Genomic DNA, 22,715 nt, shown 5'->3' on the forward strand with positions numbered 1-22,715 from the left:
ACCGTGACGTGTTTTGTGGCATTTTGTGCATACTGCGTTTATACTTACAATATTTTTGCGTGGTCCTGCCCAAGGCTCAAACCCACGTGACCACCATCCCCGGGGTTGATCGTCAAGTGTGCTAACCAGTTGGTTTAAATCTTTGGATGCTAACCCACCAGCCAGCGCTATTCCCAAAGTTTCAGAGGTGCAAGGTTTGACTAACTTAGTTTTTGCACAGCATGAGCTGGCATCTGCTTCACGTGTGCCCCGAAAACCTCACTCCCAATCCGCTGTCGCAGCACCAAATTTAACAGTAGTCATAGCAGTATTCACTTTTGTCACGCAGACGTCATTTTTCAACGGTTGTCAACAAATAGCATTTACCAATTTGCATTCACTAGAGCAACTTGCAATTAAATTATATTTTTTTAATTAAATTATATTCCTCATTTGGAGAGGGGGAGCGAAAAAACGAGCACAAGCAATTATTCCTTACGACATATTTAATTTAATCACATTGCCTTTATTGGGTAGATGTGATTGAATTAAAACAGTCAAAAAAGCAGAGCCGATTCATTGTGTTAGTCTGACACAGATTTATTGCTGTTGTCCTTTTATACACGCTAAAAAAATACCAAAACATACTCACACATACACACAGAAGTGAAAGTGCAAGTGAAAGTTTCACGGCAGATTTGTTAGTGGGCGTGGCTGTGGGTGGGCATCATTTAGTCCAGTAACGCTTTATCACTGAGAAGGTGCTGTGTTTCATTTTGTGCTTTAAAACTATTCAGTGTTGACTTTTGGGCAAGAAAATATGTATAGCACATCCTCACAGAAAATATAATGAAGAAAACTAAGCACATGTTTGCATTCCCATTATTTAAGATATTTATTTATTAAAAAATCATTGATTCTCTCGTTTTGAATAAGTGTAAGAATGAATTACATTTTCAAAAGTATCAGGACAGCTGACACCACAACGCTACAGTACGTGCCAACATCCCGATAAGATATATAATTAGCTAGATTACTCCACTCCTCAAAAATTAATACCGTTAGTAACGCCGTTATACTTAAACACCGTTATTCCCAACACTGATTGCGAGTGGGTCTGAAACATATCCTATGCGATAAACCGGGATTCACTGCATGCAAAATGGATGGATGGTGTCATTTTACACCGGTTAGCTTAGCAGTCTCAGCCCATTTGTAATTAATGACGTTTTTGCAAGACTGTTTGTCCACTGCAAAGACTGCAGAGGGCCTTGCTTGTAAATAAACAACATGTTTGTCAGGCCAACTGCTGTTTAGCCTCTGCAGGAATAGATGTTGGATGATAATTGTGCAATAAAAACCGTCAGCGTTTGACTTAGCACTCTTAGGACAACATATTAGAGCGGGGATAAAATAGAGCGCTCATCTTTTGACCCTGCGTCGCACCTTGCGGCCAGCACAGAGAGAATAAATCATGCCGACTTGCTCCTTTCACACACACGCCGGACAGCTGCTGAAATTTTCCAGACTGGAGACCCAGAGGACTGTCCGGGGGAGGGAGGGTTCAAGAGTCAAACCTCACTGAGGAGTAGGTTAATTCACCGATCATGTAGAGAGTAGAGAGCGCTAGAGCGCAAACACACAAGTGACACTGATACATTTGTGGGTCACATCATCGGCAGCTGAGGTGATATTTGGCTAAATGGGAATATAAGGGAAAATTGACTTTTTATGGGGCAAATGTAGGATTTTCAGGGGGGGAAATGTGGGAGTAATCATTCATATAATAATCACAATCATTTGATACTCATACATTTGCTGCTCAGGATGCTTTCATAAAGTAATCGCGAGGAGGTCAGGTGAAGTCACGCTAACGATTGCTAATATGAAGGTGATTGCTGATATTTCCTGCCACATTGATAAATGTCTATTGATGAACCTGACAACTTGTATACCAAGTACCTTGACTTATTGGTACCCAACTTAGTAGTTTTTTGGGCTAGAAAAAAAATGCTTGTGGGCATGGACAGCCACAGCGGCTATTACACTTTCAGCCATTTATGGAACAGGACGAACACACAAATACAAAATGAGGCCGCTCACGAGGACCTACTAGTCTTTTATAACTCCCTTCTTCTTCCCGACAGGCTCACACACTGAAATGACCAGCCTGCAGCTCTGGATGTCACTAACTAGATAATGCCCCTTAAAGGTGTATACCAAACTCATGAATACAACAATACAAAATAGTTTCTTTCTTTATATGATTTCTTTATGTTTCAATACAATACAGTGCTAGTTTTCATGATTGAACCTTTTCACTAGTTTGACAGAAGATCCGGAGCCACTTTCAAGCGACTACACTGTCTAAAGAAATCACGCAAACACCCTCCGCCTCCCGTTATGTCCAAAACTAAAGGTAAGCAGAGCTTCACTGAAGTAGTTTTTTTTTTTGTGTACACAGATTAGCGTTGGCTGATTCCCATGAAGCTAATGACAGCCTTTTTACTCATACAAGGAACAGTTTGTACACCATACTGTGTGTATGTGCTCCATGGACACACAAACAAAACAACACAACAATGCTAATAGTTTTAGCACGGAGACTCAGTTCTTTAAAGCAACACCGCTTATGTAAATGAACAATTACACTCCCGAGAGCATTTACAGAACATTGCAATAATTACCATAATAGTAAAAAGGAAATTTGCCCAACAAGTTTCTCTGCAGATTAGACTTCAGATGTGATGCAAACGTATATATGAGATGCAGTATCTGGGTCAGGACCATGTAAGCTTCCGCAGGGAGAACCGCAAGACATCAACTGAAGTGAGAGGGAGACAAATTTTAGGAGTATCTTCTTCCGCTGCTGCTACATGGAAAATAAATCAGAGATCAATCAGGTGCACAGTGGGACACGATGCTCCAACTCTTGCCGCCTGCGTCTGCTTTGCCTTTCTCCCAGGCAGGCGCTCCTGCGATGAGAAGTCCTGGCAAAAGGCAACAGTGGAAAACTTGCAGTGAGCTAAGCCCCTCTGCTACCTCGAGCCCTCGTGTCACCGGCCTGTTAAGAGTTTAATCATGGCGGCCTGAGCTGACAGGCTGTGTTATTGGAGCACATTGTCTCCTTGGCTGGCCATCCTGCAACACGGGAGCGCAGCGCTACAGCCAGCCACAGACTGTCTCTTTTGGGGGGGATAGGGGGGGGGGTGTATAATTTTAACGGTGCACCAACCCCAGCATGCGCTCCCAAAGCTGAGAGAGTGCGTGATGGATGTTCTTATCGCTCGGTGCACTCGGTCCAGGTGCCTGCGCAGTGGGGAGCGGAAACGGGGGAGATAGCGTAAAGCTCTTCTGTTTTATGCCCTACTAGCTTCCCCTTGCTGGCAGATGAAAAAAGAGCACTGGGGTGTTGTGGAGGGGGTCCAGTCACCATCCGCTTTGGCTAAACTAATTCCAACATAGGTGACTTAATATGTTTTACTTTTGAGTAATAGCTGTGTTGTTTTCTGAAAGTTGGTAGGGATGTTGCAATACGGTAGTCACACATATATTTTTGCTTCACTATTCAGGTCAGCAGACTCGGGTGAACGAGTGGAACCCAGAATTCCAAGCAAATATGGTGTATCGGCATTTTGCTGTTATGCTGCATGCAAATGGAATAAGATGCCAACAGAACTGAAGTTAGCCCGAAGTGTAAATGCGTTTAAATCCAAGTTAAAACTATAATTGCCCCCCCCCATACCTATGATTAAGGTCTTTTAGAGAATTTCTATCATTTGTCTTTAACAAAATCATGTTCTTGCACTGCATGTTCTTTCAATAATTTGAGTAAACTACTTTTTATCTGTTTCTTTTAAGTGTCTTAAATTCATTGGTGTTTTTAAATGTCTTAATTTCTTTTCACTTTAAATGTTATTTTGCCTCGAAATGTTGTGTAATGAGTTCCCTCCAGAACTGGGCATTTTACTAAAATTTTCCAGTCCGTTTGTCTCCTTCCGCTTGCAGCCAGGCCGCCGTTCCGCCGTCCGTCTATCTGCCTTTTTGTCCAGCCGGAACAAATAGTAATCGTCCATAGGCCGGTCCGCCTATCATTTTAAACAGGCTTCCGTTTGCGTTTCTGACTACAAACTTCGACCAACTTCCACTCCGCAGATTATATACCACATTAGCGACAGTCGAGATGCCAACTGGATGACTTATTTTACTTCATTTACTTACATAAATGTTAAACGCACACTTTTGAAAAACATCACAAAGCTGTCTGTTTTTATGTAACTCTTAACCCTCATTTGATTGAAATCTTATTTAACCATTTGGTTAAATAAATGGAAGCTCCATTTGCAGTTGTGATTCATTTCGGTAGACATGAATAAACAGCCCTGAGCGCTAAATCTCTTGTCAATGTTGCAATCAAATAGTATTGGATGTGCAAAAGTGGAGCAATTGGTGCAGATGCCTCATTCATTTGCTGCTTGGAGACCAAATATTTAACACTCAAAGCCAAATCTCATTGGAATAAGACCGACTATCTCTATTTCATTATATTGGTCATTGTAAGATACTGTAATACTTCGAATTAGAAGTAGCTGATTTTGTGGCTAATACTGTGGCTACTACTATACTCAATACTATATCGACCCGAATGGGTACGTAATTCCTGCGAGGAAACCAACCTCCAACAACGAATCATTTCCTATTTAAGTGCTTGCTTAGCTAACTTTTCTCATTTTGTGCAATTTTTTTCCAAATCTAAAGGGATGATAAAGCAATTCGAAAATTACTGTCGGAAGGGAAAGCTTTTCTACCAGAATATCTCCAGTGTTTGCCGTTAGTAGTCATTAATTGGATATAAATCAAAAATGAAATATAAAAAAATAAAAACAAGTTTTGAGTTCTGACCTCAAAGAAGAGTTGATGCTGTCCTAGGTGTGTAGGGACGACCAACATCATACATGGATTAAGAATTGGATATCACTTAAATCCATATGCGAGTCAAGGCAAGTGACCGAATGCTCTATATATACCTAATGCTTTCAGCTCTCTTAAAGGTGTTTTCTCATGTAGATTTGTGCATGTGAGGTGAGGAAACCATTGCAAAGTATTTACGACCTGGAATCACATGCGTACCTCGGGTGGAACGCTGCCAATATGTCAATAAGTCATTCCTTTTTGTAAGCTATCATTTGGCACCTTGTCTTTGGCAATGTTCAGCATGATTTACTCGGTGATTGCCTTCCATCGGGCTCCTTTCTTGTCAAATGGGAAACAAGATGAAAATGATTTGCTCATGTTGTCTGTTTCCAAGCAGGAATACAACTTGCGAGTCGAGACGGGCTGAAAAAGTCTCTAAATATACTGTCCAAGTTGGCAACACCGACTGCTAAGTAAACTAGCTTCTCTCTATTCGCAGCCATATTGTTAGTGTGAGCCGTGCACATCAGCAGGGATGCACTTCGAATTGATTAATCGCCCCCATCTGCGGGGAAAGTAATTCATTCTTGACTGGAAGCTGCTTTTATTTCCGAGCCCCCCCCCCATTAATTTCAAGAAGTTATTTTCTTTGACCTTGGCATACACAAAGGGAAAAAGTTCTGCAAATATCAAGTGTTGTATTGCTGGGTGCCTTTTGAATTATGTCAATGTGACACATTGTGTTAAGAGTATGAATGTCCTGCCTTCATTCTGGGGTTGTATGAGAATGGAATGTGCAGTAAGGTGGCAAGGATGGCGCCCACATTGTTCAGGTACAACAATGAAGTGCTGGAGTTTAGATGAATCGTCAACATGTTTTCTCACATTTACCTTCATTTCAAAGATCGCTAAGTGTACAAAGTACCTGCAAAGGAATCTGCTGCTTTGTCCACAAGTTTTGGTTTTGTTTTTTCCCATGAAAGAGGAAGTCAACCCAAACATATTTTTTTTCAAGAATATGTTCTATGCAAGCCCACTAGTTGAAACAAAGCATTCTGATTAATATTGCATTTGTGAAATAAGAGTTAATCCACCCATTTTTAGACATCTCCGGGGGTGGCCATTTTGTCACTTCTGTCGACTAATAAATGACATCACATTTGCTCAGGGTTCAGATAACAACCAATCATGGCTCAGCTTCAGAAAACAGGTGAGCTGTGACTGGTCATTAGCAGTTGGGTAGTACAAAATGTTGAAGATTTGTTTTGCTTTCATTATCTAACGTGGCCTGAGCATGATATTTGGGGATTTGGCAGAAATTAGGGGATGCGAGGGCCCGTTCCATCAGTGATTGCATCTTTAATTACAATCGGAATGGAAATTGGCAAACACAGGCTACTATTGATCCTGTAATACTATACCTACACCCAGTGATTAATTGAAGCATGGTCTTTTTAGAGCTGAACAATTGTGATATTTTCCGACTATCCCGTGATCCCAAAAATGTTTTAATATTAAAATGTTTTTCCCGACTAATCAGAATGCATTTACTTTTAGCATAAAATTCAACCCAATTGTCATGACAACTGGCGGGTTCACTCCGCAAAATACTTTTTTCTTTTTTTTCCCTGTCGGCTCTTTTAGTGCGCTGCCCTGCTGAGGTGCCCTCATTTAAGGCTTCACACTGTTAGCTATTGAAGAGCTTCATAAAAAAAAAAAAAAAAAGCTTGTGCCTATCTTTCATTTCTTAGCACCTCCTTTTGTCACCCAGCTTTGAGCTCACTGATAAGCACCCTTACTGGGCCAGGCGGGACCGCAAGGTTCTGTGGTAGTTTCATCTTATTTCCTCCCATTTGGACGGAGTCACCGGGCATGATCAAACGACGCCTCATATGGACTAAAGCACAATAAATCCAATCAGCAGCGCAAGCCCGGCGGCTTCGCTACAAAGAGCAGAATCGGCTTCAGCCCTTCTCGCTATGGTCGCCGTGCCTGGCGAGCGTCTGGATGAAAGAGCTCAGTCGGTGACTGGGTGAGTCAGTTTTATAATAAGCGTTGCAAGCGAACGGGCAGCAGGTGAGACAAAAAACATTAAAGGACTTGACTCCAATAAACATGCAATGACATTTCTTTTGCTCCTTAGCACACTTTTTATCGCTTGTAGATCTGTCGGGCTAACGCAGCAGATAGTGATGTAATAATTCGCAGTTTGCGAGTCAAAATTTTGCATCTCAATTATTCTATCGAATTTTCTGCACAATACTGAAATATTCGATAGCTGAAGCGCAACATTCCACCTCCTTGTTATATTGTCGTATTTGTATTGTGTAAAAAAAAAAAAAAAAAACGCTTTGCTTCAGGTCCCTGGGATTAACCTGCAAAGAATTGCTCCTCAAAATTAGTAATTTGCTCCTCAAATGAAATCATTGATTAGCAAAATTCCTCCTCAAAGAAAAATGGTTGTTTCATTTTTGTTTTTTTTATTTCATGACTGAAAATATTTTGCTTTAGTAATTATTTCGTTAGTTTTCATTAACTATAATAACCTTGGCGGCAAAGTCATAATTATGGTGAGTATTTGCATGAAAAATACTTCTAGGCTATAATTATAAAACCTCGAATAAAAAAGAGTAAGTACAATGACTTATTCTTGCGGAGCCCCATTCATAACCTTGAAATGTCATTTGTGGTTAAATGTCCAAATGTCTTACAGCAAGCATCCTGTATCTACTCTAAATTCAGGTGAAACTCTTGGAAAAACAAGGACACTGATGTAATGCGGTGGGCCATAATGTGTGTTGACCTTAAAGGAGAGGTGACGTTTTGCCACTTATTAAAACACTTGCTATGTGTCTTAACATATGTGACTTGCTTTCGTCAAAATATCCCAATGTCTCTTGCGCTCCCCATTCCACTAGACAGTGTTAATAAATATGAAAAATGGCAATTTTCTTTCGATAATTGCAAGATTTCATGTCATCTTCACATTTATACAGCATTATTCCTTCTCAGCTAAAATCCCTTCATTCACCTCACGCTCAACTTCACTGGTGCACTCCAATCCATGAGGTTGACTGCTGACATCTGCGAGGGCGGCCATTTTGTCACTTCTGTCGACTGAAAACGACATCATACACCCTCAGAACTCAGATAATGACCAAAGTGTGTTCTGGAATATAGCTTAAGCAACAAAATCCACCCATTTTTAGACATCTCTGGGAGCGGCCATTTTGTCACTTCTGTCGACCGAAAACGACATCACACACCCTCAGGGCTCAGATAATGACCAGTCGTAGCACAGCTTCGGAAAACAGGTGAGCCGTGATTGGTCGTTATAGAAGCACTTGTGGCTAAAGCCAAACTGTGGCAGAGTTTTTACTTTCTGGACCTGGATTTCCCATCTCTGTGGAAAATTTCAACCATTAAATTTTATATTTGCCAAATCCATGTTTCTGCATCTCCAGTTGGTAATACCACATTGATCCAGATTGCCAAAAGATGTTCATTTTAGTGTGAACAAGTCTATTTGTGTTTTCTTTTTTTTTATCATCTTAAGAACATTACTGATTCTCTCTGGAGATTTGGTCGGTAATTCAAATGAGGCACTCCAGCACTAAATAAGAAAAGTTTCTGCAGCTCCTTCTTGCCTACTTTTTTTATTCCTCAATTTCCGTTGACTTGCACGCACGCACGCACGCACGCATGCATGCTTTCACGAGCCATTTCTTAGTAGCTAATTACTTTAAAAAATAAAAAAAATAAAAAACCTTTGGGGCACAAATTTCATCCAGTGTCTGATGAGCAGATATTACATCTCTAATGGAATAGAAGAGTGGTGTAAATTGAAGTAATGACACTTTTTTTTTTTTCCCCCCCTCTTGCCCAGAATTAGATTTTAATTTGGCCCACACATAATGGAGTGTGCTAAGCTTCCTTTGGCATCTTTCCTAATGGCCTCTGGCTTTTCTTACGCCTGCTGTATCCATTTTCAGCTCCATTGGACCGTCCTTTTGGGGCGGAGTAGGAATGTGACGCTGCAAGTGAGTAAACTCCAACCCAACCCTAAGGATGGAACGACCGTTGAGGCAGTAATACCGCTTTCCTGATGTTCTGAACTGACACGTTGTATCTCTCAAGGTCTTTACAATCTACATTGAAGTTGGTCAAAAATGTCTTTTCTGTTTTAAAACCTTAGGCCAGTGCAGTTCTGCTGTAGAAGTAAACAAGTTAATGCAGGCATATTTTTTTTTACGCCTCTGTATTTGCAGAATTTTCTCTATTTTGGTTTGAAAAAAAAAGCCCCGCAAGGAGATGCCCATGTCAGTATGGCCTCACAAAAATAAGACACATTGGTGAAATTTGAAAGGGAGTTGTATAAGGTCAAAATCATAGGTTCGTCTTTCTTTGTGTTCGAGTTAAAATGACAAATAATATCCAGGAGAGCGAGATAAGATGATAGACTTAATTTTCTTTCCAAAAAGGAATGACACCTAGACAGCGGTGGTGTAAGGACTGCCTCACCAAACGTGGACTGTGCTCGATCTGTCTACCATGGTTTTCACTTATCCCAGACAGACACTCATGTCTGGCATAGATAGATACTTTATTAAATTAGGGGAAATTCGAGGTGTCTGGTAGCAAGAAGTGCATTCATACACAAGGCACACAGTCAGCAAAAAAAAAAAAAAAAAAACAAGGGCATAAAAACATATAAATAAATTAATACATTAAAAGTTAAAAAGCTCTTGACAATAATAACAAGAATGCATATTAGCCAAGTCCATTTAGCAGTCTAATGGCGGCCGGCACAAATGACCTCTTGAAGCTTTCAGCCCTACGAGAGAAATCTTTGAAGACATCATCATCCTCTGATTTTGTCAAACAGTTATATGAGCCCTGACCCAGAACATACTCAACAGTTTAAAAGGGAAGTCAACCCAAACATTTTTTTTTTCAAGAATATGTTCTTTGCAAACTTCAATATTCCCTGTGATGTCATTTTCAGTCGACCGAAGTGACAAAATGGCCGCCCCCCTGTGATGGCTAAAAAGGGGTGGATTTTGCTGCATGAATCATATTCCACAAATGCAATAATAATCAGAATGCTGTGTTACAACGAGTGGGCCTGCTGAGAACATATTCTTGAAAAAAATATGTTTGGGTTGATTTCCACTTTAATCAATCATTAGGAAACATGTCAGGAAATCTATTGCACACAGATCTGATTGGCTGGATCGGCTCGGCAGATATTTTGCATTTCATGCAAAATCGGTGATTGATTGTAATGTCATAATTTGCTGATCAATCAATGACTCCTTTGATGGGATCCGCAAAATAGGACAGCAAACACATGTCGTTTTGGACTATGTATGATATGGTACCATCATGGTCTGGTATTTTCTGCCATTGTCATTTGTATGCACACACAACAACGAGGCAGTAATTGTATTTATTGAATGCTTTTATTGGCAACCTTTAGGATCATGACTCCTCACCTCACAGTGGGCCTGCCAGATTACCTTCAATCAACATGGCTTATAGTTCATCACTTTCAAAGGGGCCCTGTGCTTCATACATACTAAACAGTGATTAACAATTGTGCCTTTGCTTTCATTTTACGTTTGTGTAACATTATTATTACAGATGATTCTCCTATTTTGTGTGAGATATCAAGATTAAGTGCTGGTTAGTAAGTCTCATAACAATAAAAGGCCACTCTGCAAAAGTGCGGTTTATCATGAATATATTTATTGGAGACTTAAATTTAGCTTCATGTGTGGCATTTTACTCCAGGGACCTTTGCAGTATCTGACGTGACCGCTATTTGTGCAATTTACAGTACTGACAGGTGCTTTGGCTGCCCTTAAAATGCCCTACTTTATATGTTGACCAGTCCAAGGCACCCATGTGCAAAAAGCCTGCACTTTAAACAGACAACAACAACAAAAAAAACATAACACAAAAGACAAAGATAAAGGTGGTACTTTAATATTTTTGTCAAGGTTTTTCGATTTTTCCAATTGTAACACAAATGGCTGTTTGTGATAACCAAGGACAATTGTGTAGTGTAGGTATGTGGGAGAGTATCTCACAACTGAAAACATTGGTGGCCCACAGTGTGTTTGTCCAACACTTGAATTAGCACAAGTGCACAGGTGTCAAACTCAAGGCCCACGGGCCAGATCTGGCCCTTGTCATTTCATGTGGACTTCGTAGCATATACTCAAAGAATGGTTTCGTCAGTTGAGTTTAGCTAAGTGCAGTGTGAAAAGGCCTTAGATGTCAGCGGTTACGCCTGTTTGTCCCACTATGTGCCCATGTGATTGGCTGTTGAGCAATCCAGGATGTAGTCTGAAGTCATCTGGGATTAGCAACCCTGAAAAGGATAAGCGGTACATAAAATGGATGGATGGACATCGCCACATATACTGTCGTGGTATGCATATGGCTGCATTTCCAAAATTCCAAAGGAATAACCTTCCATCTTTTACTCAGATATTCTGGCGTACCCTTGGAGAGAAATTTGGTGTCAAGCATTCCTTTTTACTTTTGTGTGAGTGCCTCAGTGATCTCCTCTCACTTTAAATGATCATCTTGGACTTTTCCGTATGACAGACGCTTGCTCACGCTCAAGAGGAACCGCTTAAAAAAAAAAAAAAAAAAAAAAAGAAAAATCCTTGATCTTCAAAAGTGGTCATGCAGACTTGTTTGCTTGGAGCACGCAACGGCCTGCACTGAGCAGGCTTCACTCCCTGCTGTGCAAGAAGCAATCAGGAGTTGCATAAGAGTTCTTTTAAGAAAAGCCTGCGAGCTAACTGAGGCAGTCCAACTGGAGTTAGCATTTACATTTACACGCTGCTCTAACTTCAACATGTCGCCGACATATTGTCAACGCTGTTACGGTGCGTGCGCGCTACCAGCCAGGCTGAGCTTAGCGTTTAATAGCGCTCTTCATACGACTACAACTGCTTTTAGAATCTATTCCACCTGAGCGGGCTTACTGAAATCCTTTCATTGTAAATAACTGTGAGCTCCAGAAGAACTTGTTGTGTGCAATGTTTGCCTCCTCCCTCTCGGCTTATCTGTCAGATTTGCCCAAAGACGAAAGCGAGAGAAAGGACAAGGTGCAGCCGCTGACGTTAAAAATAAATAGAAGCAGTGCCCATGGGAGGAGAGTTGCCAAGAGCTTTAGAGTGCGCTTCAAGAGGCCAAAACTAATGGCCCCACAGGTCATACTTGTGTTAGTGTTTGCAGAGGAAGTTGAAAATGTCAAACAAATGATTTTTTTTTTCTCAAAATAAATACTCATAGCTATATCATTTATTATATATCATGTTTATCCGGTTTAGCAGAGCAGGGCATATACATAAGCATACTGAGATTACATAGAAAATATCCAGACCTCTATTGCGCAAGAGCCCAATTTTTACATTAAAAAAGGTATGGCATACCACCAAACAAATCTCATAAATTGGTTTCAAAGTTTGATTCTGTCCGCTTGTGGACGAACGTTTAATTTTCCTGCCTGTCACTACATGTCACTGGCCTCAATACTGTAATTGAACAAACATGCATTTTTAATGCAAACATGGAATACCTAAATTCACAGACACTGTTATTTATATACAGGCATGAATGAATTGACTGTTTAATCAATTTGAACTCTGTTGCTAACTAAAACAGCAGCACCAGACTATGGAAACAGTCTTACATGAAGTCCTACTGCATGTCGCCCGCAGTATTAGACGCTCTGAAGCTTTGCGGAGAAGGCGTCCCTATCGACGATTAGTATATACACACTTTCATTTAACATACAGGGTCCTAGTTTCGTGCCCAGCGCAAGTCTAGCGTAAAGTGCAATCTAACTGTGCGCATGGGTGGAATTTTCTTTCTTTTGGTATGTTCGTGCAGCTAGAAATGGGCGTTTGCACCGTTGTGGGAGTGAACACAACTTGATTCCCGGCCAATCGAAGTGGGTTCTCTCATACCTTTTAAGTTCAGCGCAGGAGAGGTGTGCGGACTCCATGGCGTAAGCATTACAGAGTCACTGGAGTCCGTGCAGGAACTCGGCGCATGCAGAGTACGTTTATAAGGAACTGCAAGAAGATCTCCAGTGATGATATAAAGTTGTCCTTTGCGAAGTGGGGACCCGGAGTCCGCCTTACAACTGATTGTGTGTATTTCAATACATGTTGTTTGAACCAAGACAACCTAAAGGCTAGATGTACACTGCATAGTTCCACTGACAGAATCCTTTTTTTTTTTTTTTTTATTCCTTGCTTTCAAAGGAAATTACGGACAAGTAAAAATGCTGTCCATTAAATCATCTACTAATTGCCAACAGAAGTCAGTGGAGTACTGAGGCGGTCACCCTCAGTGAAATCAATGGAGAGGAAGAGTCAGCTCAGGTCAAGCAAACACATTGCAACCTTTGAATATCTTTGTCATTGTTTATTTCTTTGTTGTTACTGCTTGTAGAGTTACTTACATGCAAGCCATGCATTTGTGTGTACAGGTTGTTTATGTGTTGTGGGAAATTAAACACGATCGTGCCCGATAGGTGTCACTCGAAATTGACTGTACATGGAAAGAGAGAGTCCCCCCCCCCCCCAAAAAAAAATAATCTGCTCTCAGCATTAAATTGGAAAAGGCAACGTTTTGGCCTACAATGTGACGTCACCCAAAGACTTCCGACTAAGCTTTTTATTTAGTGGACATGCATTGTTTCCACATTTCCCACGATTTTACTTTTTAATGGCTGAGTGTTTTTTTTTCTTTTTTCATCCCCTATTTCCACTTATAAACTTCAGTTTTGTAGCAGCAAACCCAGCGTGTTTTTAACCCGAACCTTGGACCAAGGTTCTTTTCTTTTTGGTAAAACGTCCACCCGAGTGATTTTCAGTTACTTCCAAGGTACCGTAGAGCTTTATGCATCTGGTATCTCAACCAAACTCCTCAGTGCAAACATTTCTCAATGTTTTTTAGATCCAGCAGAAAGTCAGCTTTTAAACGTCGACAGTCCTATCAAATGTGGTGAAGAAGATGTCAATATGCACACTTCAAATCTGGTAAGGACTTTACGTCAAACATAGCGGTTGCTTCCCAACAAACTACTTTGTGTGTGAAAGCCGTTCTCGCAAAGTAATATCGCGTTGAGTCAGAATTCATCCTGTAATTAGGGATTATACCAGAGTTTATGCAAGTTTATGATTTTTTTTCTTTCTTTTTTTTTTTTTTTTTTCATATCGTAATCTGCCATGGCAGGGTTTTTTTGAATAGAGGAATTACTGCAGCACAGACGGTTACGGTGATTGTAAGAGTAAAAAAAAAAAAAAAAAAGTACCATTGAAATTTTATTTGACACGAACGTTTAGAAATGATTGCATTTGGATGCCTGTTATAAACTATCATTTTTCAAGAGTACAGTTGAAGGTGGAGGGCAATCTGTCACAGTATGCGTCATATTTCATTTTTATTTTTTCACATAGCTAATCATGGAAATGGAAAACACTTCCCATCATAAAACCTTTAACTGCACAGGTGGATGTTTTAGTCACGCATTTTAGTAGTAAGTAAATAGTAAATAGGAAAAGCAATTCTTTGGGGGGGTATTTTGCAAAAAAAAATCAAAACGTTTCACTTCAGCAAAGGTTATACTGATGGATAACTGTCTTTGAAGCAAATGTATTAATTTTCGGTTAATACGAGTGTACAAGAAAGTTAACCGCGATATGGACTCTGTTTGTTCATTTTGCCAACGCCAACTATTAGCTCAATTAACCTCCCCAATATGTTGAAAGCCGTCCACGGTCACAACGATGCAATGGTGAGCGGAATAAATTCCGATGCTTTGGGGACAAAGGGAGCATTACATTCTACAGATAGAGTGTCCAATTTGTCGCATTGAGAATTACCTGCAGTAAATGAATGCTCGGGAAGGGTTGGTGGAGATAAAGTGTGAGTGGGCGAAAATAGAGGAATGCGCCCGCTGCTTGCCGATTTGTCATGCGAAATAACCGTCCATTATCTAGCCGGGCCAGGATAGTTTAGCACTGTGAGAGGAATGCTAAGACCTGTGTTTGTGTATTTGGTGTGTGCGAGTCTCATATGTAATTAACAGATAAACACTGTTGGTTCATTAGGTGCGTATGTGTTGTTATGCATTCAATACTTCAATATTGATCACCTGCACACCCCTGCTCACCGGACTTCTGACACACTACATCCATCACGCCACCCACCTTCACCATATTTATAGAATTGTAATTAGCTGTAAGTGCAAGCCAACATCATTAGCATTTTTTTTTTTTCTTGTCCATTCCTGCAAACAGCCATGCGTGGTAATAGCGGCGCTCCCAGTTTGAGGCGACGGGTACTTAGACCAAGGACGGCGCAAGAGAAACACAGAGCGCCGGAGTAAAGGTTGACAGTTTAAAATGACAATGAAAAATGGAAGTGGCGGAAGAACGGGCGGGGCTGGAGAGTTGGTGGCTGAGCACAGTGCAACGTGGAATGCAGGCAATAATGTCACCTTGGAATAATTCCAGTGTGATTAAATGAGCAGCCAAGCCGTTTCTCTGTGGTGACGGTGTCTGAGAATAGTCAATAGAATGGAATCTCAAGTATACATGCCCTCTAGTACATGCTTGAGATACAGTAGCCGGTATATCGTACCTCAGGGGAATACTGGGAGGAGTTGTAAAAACCAATTGGCGATTGTGAGGTCACTAATTTCCCTTGTGTATTTGCAGTACTTACAGGCGTCAAATTATGCACTTTCTTTCACCATTTAAAACCATTCCCAGGTGTCTTAATAATATGTCTGAGACATGCTTTCAACTAAAGACCCAAAGGATCAAGAATTATAATACAATTTACATCCTATTTCTTTTCTTGCTGAAATTAGCCTCTTTGAGGCAACCCTTTCTCACGCAAGTGAAGTGACGTATGCTTCGCCACATACTGTACGTTTGCTGCTGAGCTTATGGCGAATCAGACTTTCATTAGCATGCGCTGTAAAAAATCGACATATACGTATCTAGGGCTGTGCAATCGAAATTCAATTACAATTACGATTATTACACTCCACGCTTACAATTTGGCATAATGGTAAAAAGCGATTATTAATATGCATTTATATCCAACACACTAAGTTTGTTTACGCAAGGAAATCATACTTGAATTTATACATTTGCACCTTTTTTTAGTTTATAATAACTCATTTTATAAATATTGTTTGGTCTCAAAGGAACTTACATGCATTTGTCTTTATATTTTTTTCGTTTAAACATTTTCTTGTTTTCTACCAAAAATACATGATTTTTATTTTTATTTTATTATTATTATTTATTTTATTTTTTTTATTATTAGCAAAATAATCGTGATTAATAGTTTTTTTCATAATCGAGCAGCCCTAACGGTATGTATATCGTTGGGTGAAATCAAAATTTCAAGGCAACAAACTCCGATAAAATGTTAAGTTGGCCAATTCAACTAAATGTTTTAAGTTTTGCTGTGGTGAAAACTGGGTTTCAAAACAAAGAAATAAGCATTTACAGAATGGTCGTCTCTTTTATGGAACCCCGACTTAAAGAAATAAGTCAAAACAACTCGCTTGCTTTGTTGCGCTAATATTGTTGCCGGAAATGTCACTTTTTCCAACTTGAATGACTGTTTTAGAGCAAAAAATACAAGTTGTGTTTTTAACAGCGTGGTGACGTTGGCGCTAGATTGACCTTTACTTGCAGGAGCAGAGCCCAGAGGGAAAAAGCAAGCAACGGCAATACAGTGAACCACCACACATTTGCTCTTCAACATTCACTAATGCTTTATATCTGGTTTTTTTTTTTTTTTTGTCTTTTCTTTTTAGGGGCGCATCAATTACAAGAGTATTGTAAATAGCAGGGCCAGGGTTATAATACAGATTTGGATTGTTCATTAAAGTTAGTTTTTATTTCATTTGGGACTTTTTGTAAAAAAAAAAAATAAAAAAATTCTAAGTTTTTAGAACAGTTTTATTTGTTTTTAAAAGCTTTAAAAGCTTTTTTTTTCTAATTTAGTTTTTGTATTAGTTGTAGTTTTTTTTCCAATATATTGGGTATTTGCTGAGTACAAGAAAAAAAAATTCAATTATTGTGTAAAAAAAAAAAAAAAAAAAAAAAAAGGAACTAACTATAATTCTCAACCACCGGTTTAAGTTTCCTTCTTCTGTACAGATGTGCAGCAATGCAGAATAAGTACATTTAAAAAGAAACCCTGAAACCTCATACATGTTAAGTGATTAAAAACGGCTTTTGACATCGCAGTCACACACATGGGGGATGTGAATGATTTCTGCATAAGTGTTTCCGGCAGTTTTGTCCAGCAGCTGGACATGGCCGTCGCTTGAAAGTGGCCCTGTATCCTTGCCTGCCCTACCTCCCATGTCACTGGCAGAGAAACTCAGTGTGGGGTGTGGTTATTATGTAAATTAGCTGACATCAAAATGTGGCAAAATAAAAGTTTTTCTTAATGGAGACAATCGTTTTATTTCCATTATTTCCTACGGAAAACAAATGAGCCAAATTGAGTATACAGAGCTATCGCTTGTTACACCAGCACATTTGAGCTTGTCAGCTGCTATCTGATTGAACGCAACACACTCATGCGTTATGCAGGAGAAAGACGAGCAACTGTGATGATGATGATGATGATGATGATGAATGCTCCATTATTAGCAACAATCCACAACTCTGGTGTGTTTTGTCAGCTATAATGACTCCATGCTCATCTGTTGAGAAGACAAACATGACATGGTAAACAGTACGCTTAGGCATCTGACGCATGCCTGTCAAAATAATCAAAACTTGCATCATCCCGTATGACGCAAATAAGATGGCTGTGAAAATGTTCTCCGTGAGATTTTTTGTTGTTTTTTTTTTAAACGCATACTGTATGTTCACATGCATGCGCAATCACACAACACTGACTTGAAGGTGATCTAATTAAGCCAAGGGGCAAATGTAATTACATGCGACCTTCATCTGCCCTATTCGCTATTGTTAGGCCACTTGCTGCCGATGGTCAAAGCCTCTATATAACGGGCTGGGAAATAAACATCATTTATATTAATAAACGTACAGTATTTGTCAGGCCAAAGCCCATTTTATCTTTCCGTGCGTATGTGTATGTAGATACCATTAAGGCCTCGTCACTTAGTTTGATAATGGAACGTTATAAAATAATTATTCGCATGAATAATGAACGTCTCCTTGTGTATTTTAGATGAGCAACAATTTCAAGAGGAATTTTCTATTCACTGGCTTCGCATGTGCTCCTAATGAACCTGGAGATTGCTATTCAGGTAAAAACAACCATTTTAGAGCACTCTGGTATGTTCTTTCGAGGCGAAAAGCGGATGATCTCCTCAAGGTTTTACTTACACTTTCCAACAACCTTGTTCTTTAGTATTCAGTTTATTACCAGGAACGGTTTCATGACTGAAAAATGCCCCACACACATCCCACTTGCATTTTTTGAGTCATATTAGAAGACCTTCATCCACAATAGTGATGACGATGTTATGCGCTTTCTGCCTTTTTGTTTTTCTAAACTGTAAATGAATTATGTCCTGATCCATTCAGCGATTAGTTGTAACTGTAAAACAATACGTGCTAGTACATGTCGTTTGACAATGCATTAATTTATTTACTTACTGCACTATATGTGAAGATGGATATAAATCAATTACATATACATAGAATTATGAGCACTCAAGTTTCAGACCGGAGATAAAAATCTTTAAAAAGTTCTGACTTTTTTGCTTACTTTGTCAGCAATGTTTGAATTGAACATGTTCCTTATCGTAAGTCTGCTTTGTATTTGTACAAATCAATAACACTACTCTTGTAGGCTAAAAATGGACTAAAGGCTAACAGGTAAATGCTAATATTAGTCCATTTTTAGCACATGCCAGTACAGTAAAATGGTACATTATTTGTATCAAATTACAGTATATTTGCATTTCTATTGGGGAAAAAATAGTGTGCGTAATTACCTCTTAAAGTTAGTTAGCCAGACCATCATTCCCAATAGATCACACATGACTTCCTGTAACATGTTTGACGGTCATTAACTTTGACTTGTGAGTGACCCTAGTTAGGATTTTTCTAAGCTATGCCACCACTCGAGTGAAGTAAAGGAAAAAATGGAGCAATTAAGATATGTCATGCTCTCGTGTATGGCCAAAAAGCACCACAGTCACACTTTCAACCGAATATTGAACGGGATAGTCAAACAAACAAAATGAGAACAAATACTCTTTAGGCATGGTTTTTATATCATATATCAAAAATAATATACTGTAAACGTATTTTAAAACATATTGAGACTAGAGAGAGCAATAGAAAAGACACAAATATTGTGGTGTTACAGTGAACAGATCCCTCTTTGTTTACAGGAAACAAATCCCTTTTTTTTTCCAAACAAACACAATATACATCAATAATCCTGCCCAAATATGTCCTTATGAAATGAAACTACACCTATCGCTTTCTTGGCGTAAAAAGCAGGATTTAAGAGTATTTGACATTGAATTATCTTCAGCAAAAACTAGGCTGTGCTAGAAATGTTTCCTGTTTTCACTCTTGTCTCAAATTGAGTCAAACATAATAGTACGCTGCCATCTAATGGCCAACAGTGAAAATACGCCCAAAATAAACCGGTGTCAGAACAAAATAGAGATTTAATTGGCACCCCCCCAAAAAAATGAAAAAAAACAACCCGTGATGGAGTGGGGTTTACTGTATTTCTTTAGATTTTCTTTTTTTATGATTTAAACTTCAATGGGGGAAAAGTGTTTGGATGGACAAGTGAATTGAGGTTTTAGCCTGGCCATGAAACGATTTAAACTCCCAAGTCTGAGGATTTTCAATTTTAGCACCATCCACCACTGGTAATATCCAACAATAACTTTCTTTAAGTGAGCCAATACCCTGATACAAGTAATGTGACCCGTGTTACCTTTGGATAAAGCAATCGTACAATAAAAAATCATGTTGTTGATATAAATGAGCTCCACAGGGATCTCACGTGTACAAACGAGTAGTATTTTCTTTTCACTTTTATTGATTCATCAGTGGGGTGTTTTCCCTCCACTACTCCTGCCTAGACCTGCTAATGGCTATGTTATTGTAAATTAATAATGTTGTTTACAAACTTGTCCAACCTAGAAAACATGATTGTAGATTTGGATCCATAGAACACAGTTTTCACACATACGGGCAAGAATATCCCAACACCTTTGTTATGTGACTTTACCAAATTTTGTTCACAATTAGTGCTTGACATGATCGTGATCTATCATACTGGCACCAATTAATGATATGAAGGTAATGTTATAGGTGTAACGTGGAGGTGAAATTGCTGCATGTATTAATCTTTATTTTTTTAAATCAGGGAATCAATTTAACTGTGGCTCTACAGAAAACTTCCATGAGAGAAGCTCTAAATCAGGACTGTATGAGTTATGGCAAGGTCCACCGATGGAGGTCACTGATAAGAAATGTTATCACACAAGCTGTCACCCGTGGCAGCCATTTGCTGTTCGTAATTAATCACCGGGAGAGACTAATACATTCATTTCACCTAAAAGGGATTCATCGTCTTGGACCCTCTAAAGGTCAAATTCCAAAAGCGTCTTCGACTTTTGGAGACCTGCATTTGTAGCATGTCAATATCAGTTCAACCAATTGCGACCACAATCGACTTGCTTTAACATCTTTAAAGTAGTGGTGGGACTTGATTAAAATTTAATTCCAGGCTTTGTTTATTAATCACATTTAATCGAATAAAAACACCGGGCACAGGAAGCTGTGGTTTTTCAGCGCAAATACAATTTGTTCAACAAGTAGACGGATGTGATCTTAAACAACAGTTGGTGCTGTTCTACATAAAGTGGTCAATAAAGTCAACCCAAACATACATTTTTTTTTAAGAATATGTTCTATGAAAGCCCAATAGTTGAAACAAGACATTCGGATAAATATTGCATTTGTGGAATAAGAGTTAATCCACTCATTTTTAGCCAGCTCTGGGGGCGGCCATTTTGTCACTTCCATCGTCTGAAAATGACATCACAACTACTCAGGTAACAACCAATCACAGCTGACCTGTTTTCTAAAGCTGAGCCGTGATTGGTCGTTACCTGAGCCCTGAGCAGTTGTGATGTCATTTTCTGTTGACAGAAGTGACAAAATGGCCGCACCCTGAGATGTCTTAAAAGGGGTGAAATATGCTAAACTCATATTCCACAAACACAATATTAACCAGAATGCCATGTTTCAACTAGTGGGCCTACTGGGAACATATTCTTGGAAAAAATGTGTTTGGGTTGATATCCCCACTTTAAGTTTCAAAATCGTTGCTTTCTGGTCAATTCATCCATTTATGGACTAATGATCCTCATGCTAGGAAAACGCTAACAATAGTGCAATGTGCTTCTGTTATCAGTCTGACATCATTTGCACCAGCAACTCGAAGAGACTGGCGGGAGAAAAAAAAAAGTCACTGGCTGACCAACAATATTCCTCCCTCTCGTTCAGCCGGTAATTGAGACAAACTAGGCTTGTTTGTACTCATTGATGCTAATGTTAGCCCGCTTGCTGTTCGTGTTCGCTGCAACATGTTTTGCATCCATTTAATAGTGTAGGCTGGAAGTGCTCCTGCAATAAGCAAAATCATTCTTTATTATTCTATCATTAAACTCCCGGCCCGACTTTAAAAAATACCTCAGTACAGCTAGTACGGTCATACTGTCTAGACATATTTAATACGTCTGAAAGAAGGATGCTAAAACATGCAGTGCTTCATTCCTCATTGCGGGAATTGCAAATGCCATCGCTGTGATTTGACCTCTCTGAGGTGAGGATTGAAGGTCAGAGGAGAGGAAAGACTGTGGAATGTTCATGCATCGATTTCCCTTCCTCCAACACTCCTTTATCTGTCACTCAAGATGGATGGAGAGGCCACTTGGTGACTGGGATACGGTGTGTCAGTCAGTGGGAAAAAGCACGAGAAGAATTTGGAAGGGTGAGGACCAGGGGAAAACAAAAAAAACAAAGGTTCATCATCTCTCAAGCGCATTTTGGTGGCAAAAGCAACATCGGCTGTCTTGGTCTCCGTTGGATTCTCAAAATATTTATCGAATAATGTGATAATCGATTAATCGTTGCACCTCTAGTGTACTACTCTTTTCACTGAAAAAGTCACGTTTCTTGTTTTACATGGTAATGGTCCCAACTAAGCTCAGTAAGATTCAGTAATATTAGTCACTTTTTTTTAACTAAAACTTAATGGATCAAATTAGTAGATGAGATAGGAACTTGTTTGTGTTCAACTTGATACATGCTTGAATTTTCCGTCCACTGCCGTTGTGATTGTATCGTTTTGTTCATCCATATGCATCACAATGTGCAGGCATCCTTGTTAGTTTGGTTTTCGCGCTGTGCACAAACCTGAAATGTGTCGCCACTTTTCCCCCACTAGCTTAGCGCTGCAAATAGTTTAAAGTGTTGAGTCTACCCATTGTTCTGATTAGCACCTGTAACTTTCGCTCACATAAACTTTGGCATTGCTGTCATTATAGCATACCTACAAAAAAAAACAACTGAAGGCAAATAATTTATCCAAACATTAACACTTATCATTTCTATTCTAAGGCACATACGTAAAATCTTTTTTTTTTCTACAACTACAGTGACCAAGAACAAGACTCATCGCAAAACTGCTAATTATATGAATCAGAAGTATTTAAAAAGAACACATTTTAATCACCATCATCACAA

At 39.4% G+C, this 22,715-nt stretch overlaps 1 long non-coding RNA gene across 5 annotated transcripts in view; it reads left to right on the plus strand.

Moving 5' to 3' along the window:
* LOC147141074 (uncharacterized) overlaps positions 1 to 22,715 on the plus strand; it is a 98,119-nt gene that overhangs the window by 50,588 nt on the left and 24,816 nt on the right. The window contains exons 2-5 of one of the 5 annotated variants that reach the window (XR_015088409.1): positions 2,127 to 2,191; positions 2,305 to 2,398; positions 3,353 to 3,444; positions 3,552 to 3,831. This is a non-coding gene — a long non-coding RNA (uncharacterized LOC147141074). Of the gene's footprint in view, positions 1 to 2,126; positions 2,192 to 2,304; positions 2,399 to 2,944; positions 3,153 to 3,352; positions 3,832 to 18,156; positions 18,236 to 22,715 lie in introns of those variants that run through there. The other 4 variants (XR_015088406.1, XR_015088407.1, XR_015088408.1 and 1 more) reach the window with 4 other exon arrangements.

This window comes from Filicampus tigris, chromosome 10 (assembly GCF_054856515.1).
Source record: "Filicampus tigris isolate MCC_2025a chromosome 10, RoL_Ftig_1.0, whole genome shotgun sequence".
NCBI lineage: Eukaryota > Metazoa > Chordata > Actinopteri > Syngnathiformes > Syngnathidae > Filicampus > Filicampus tigris.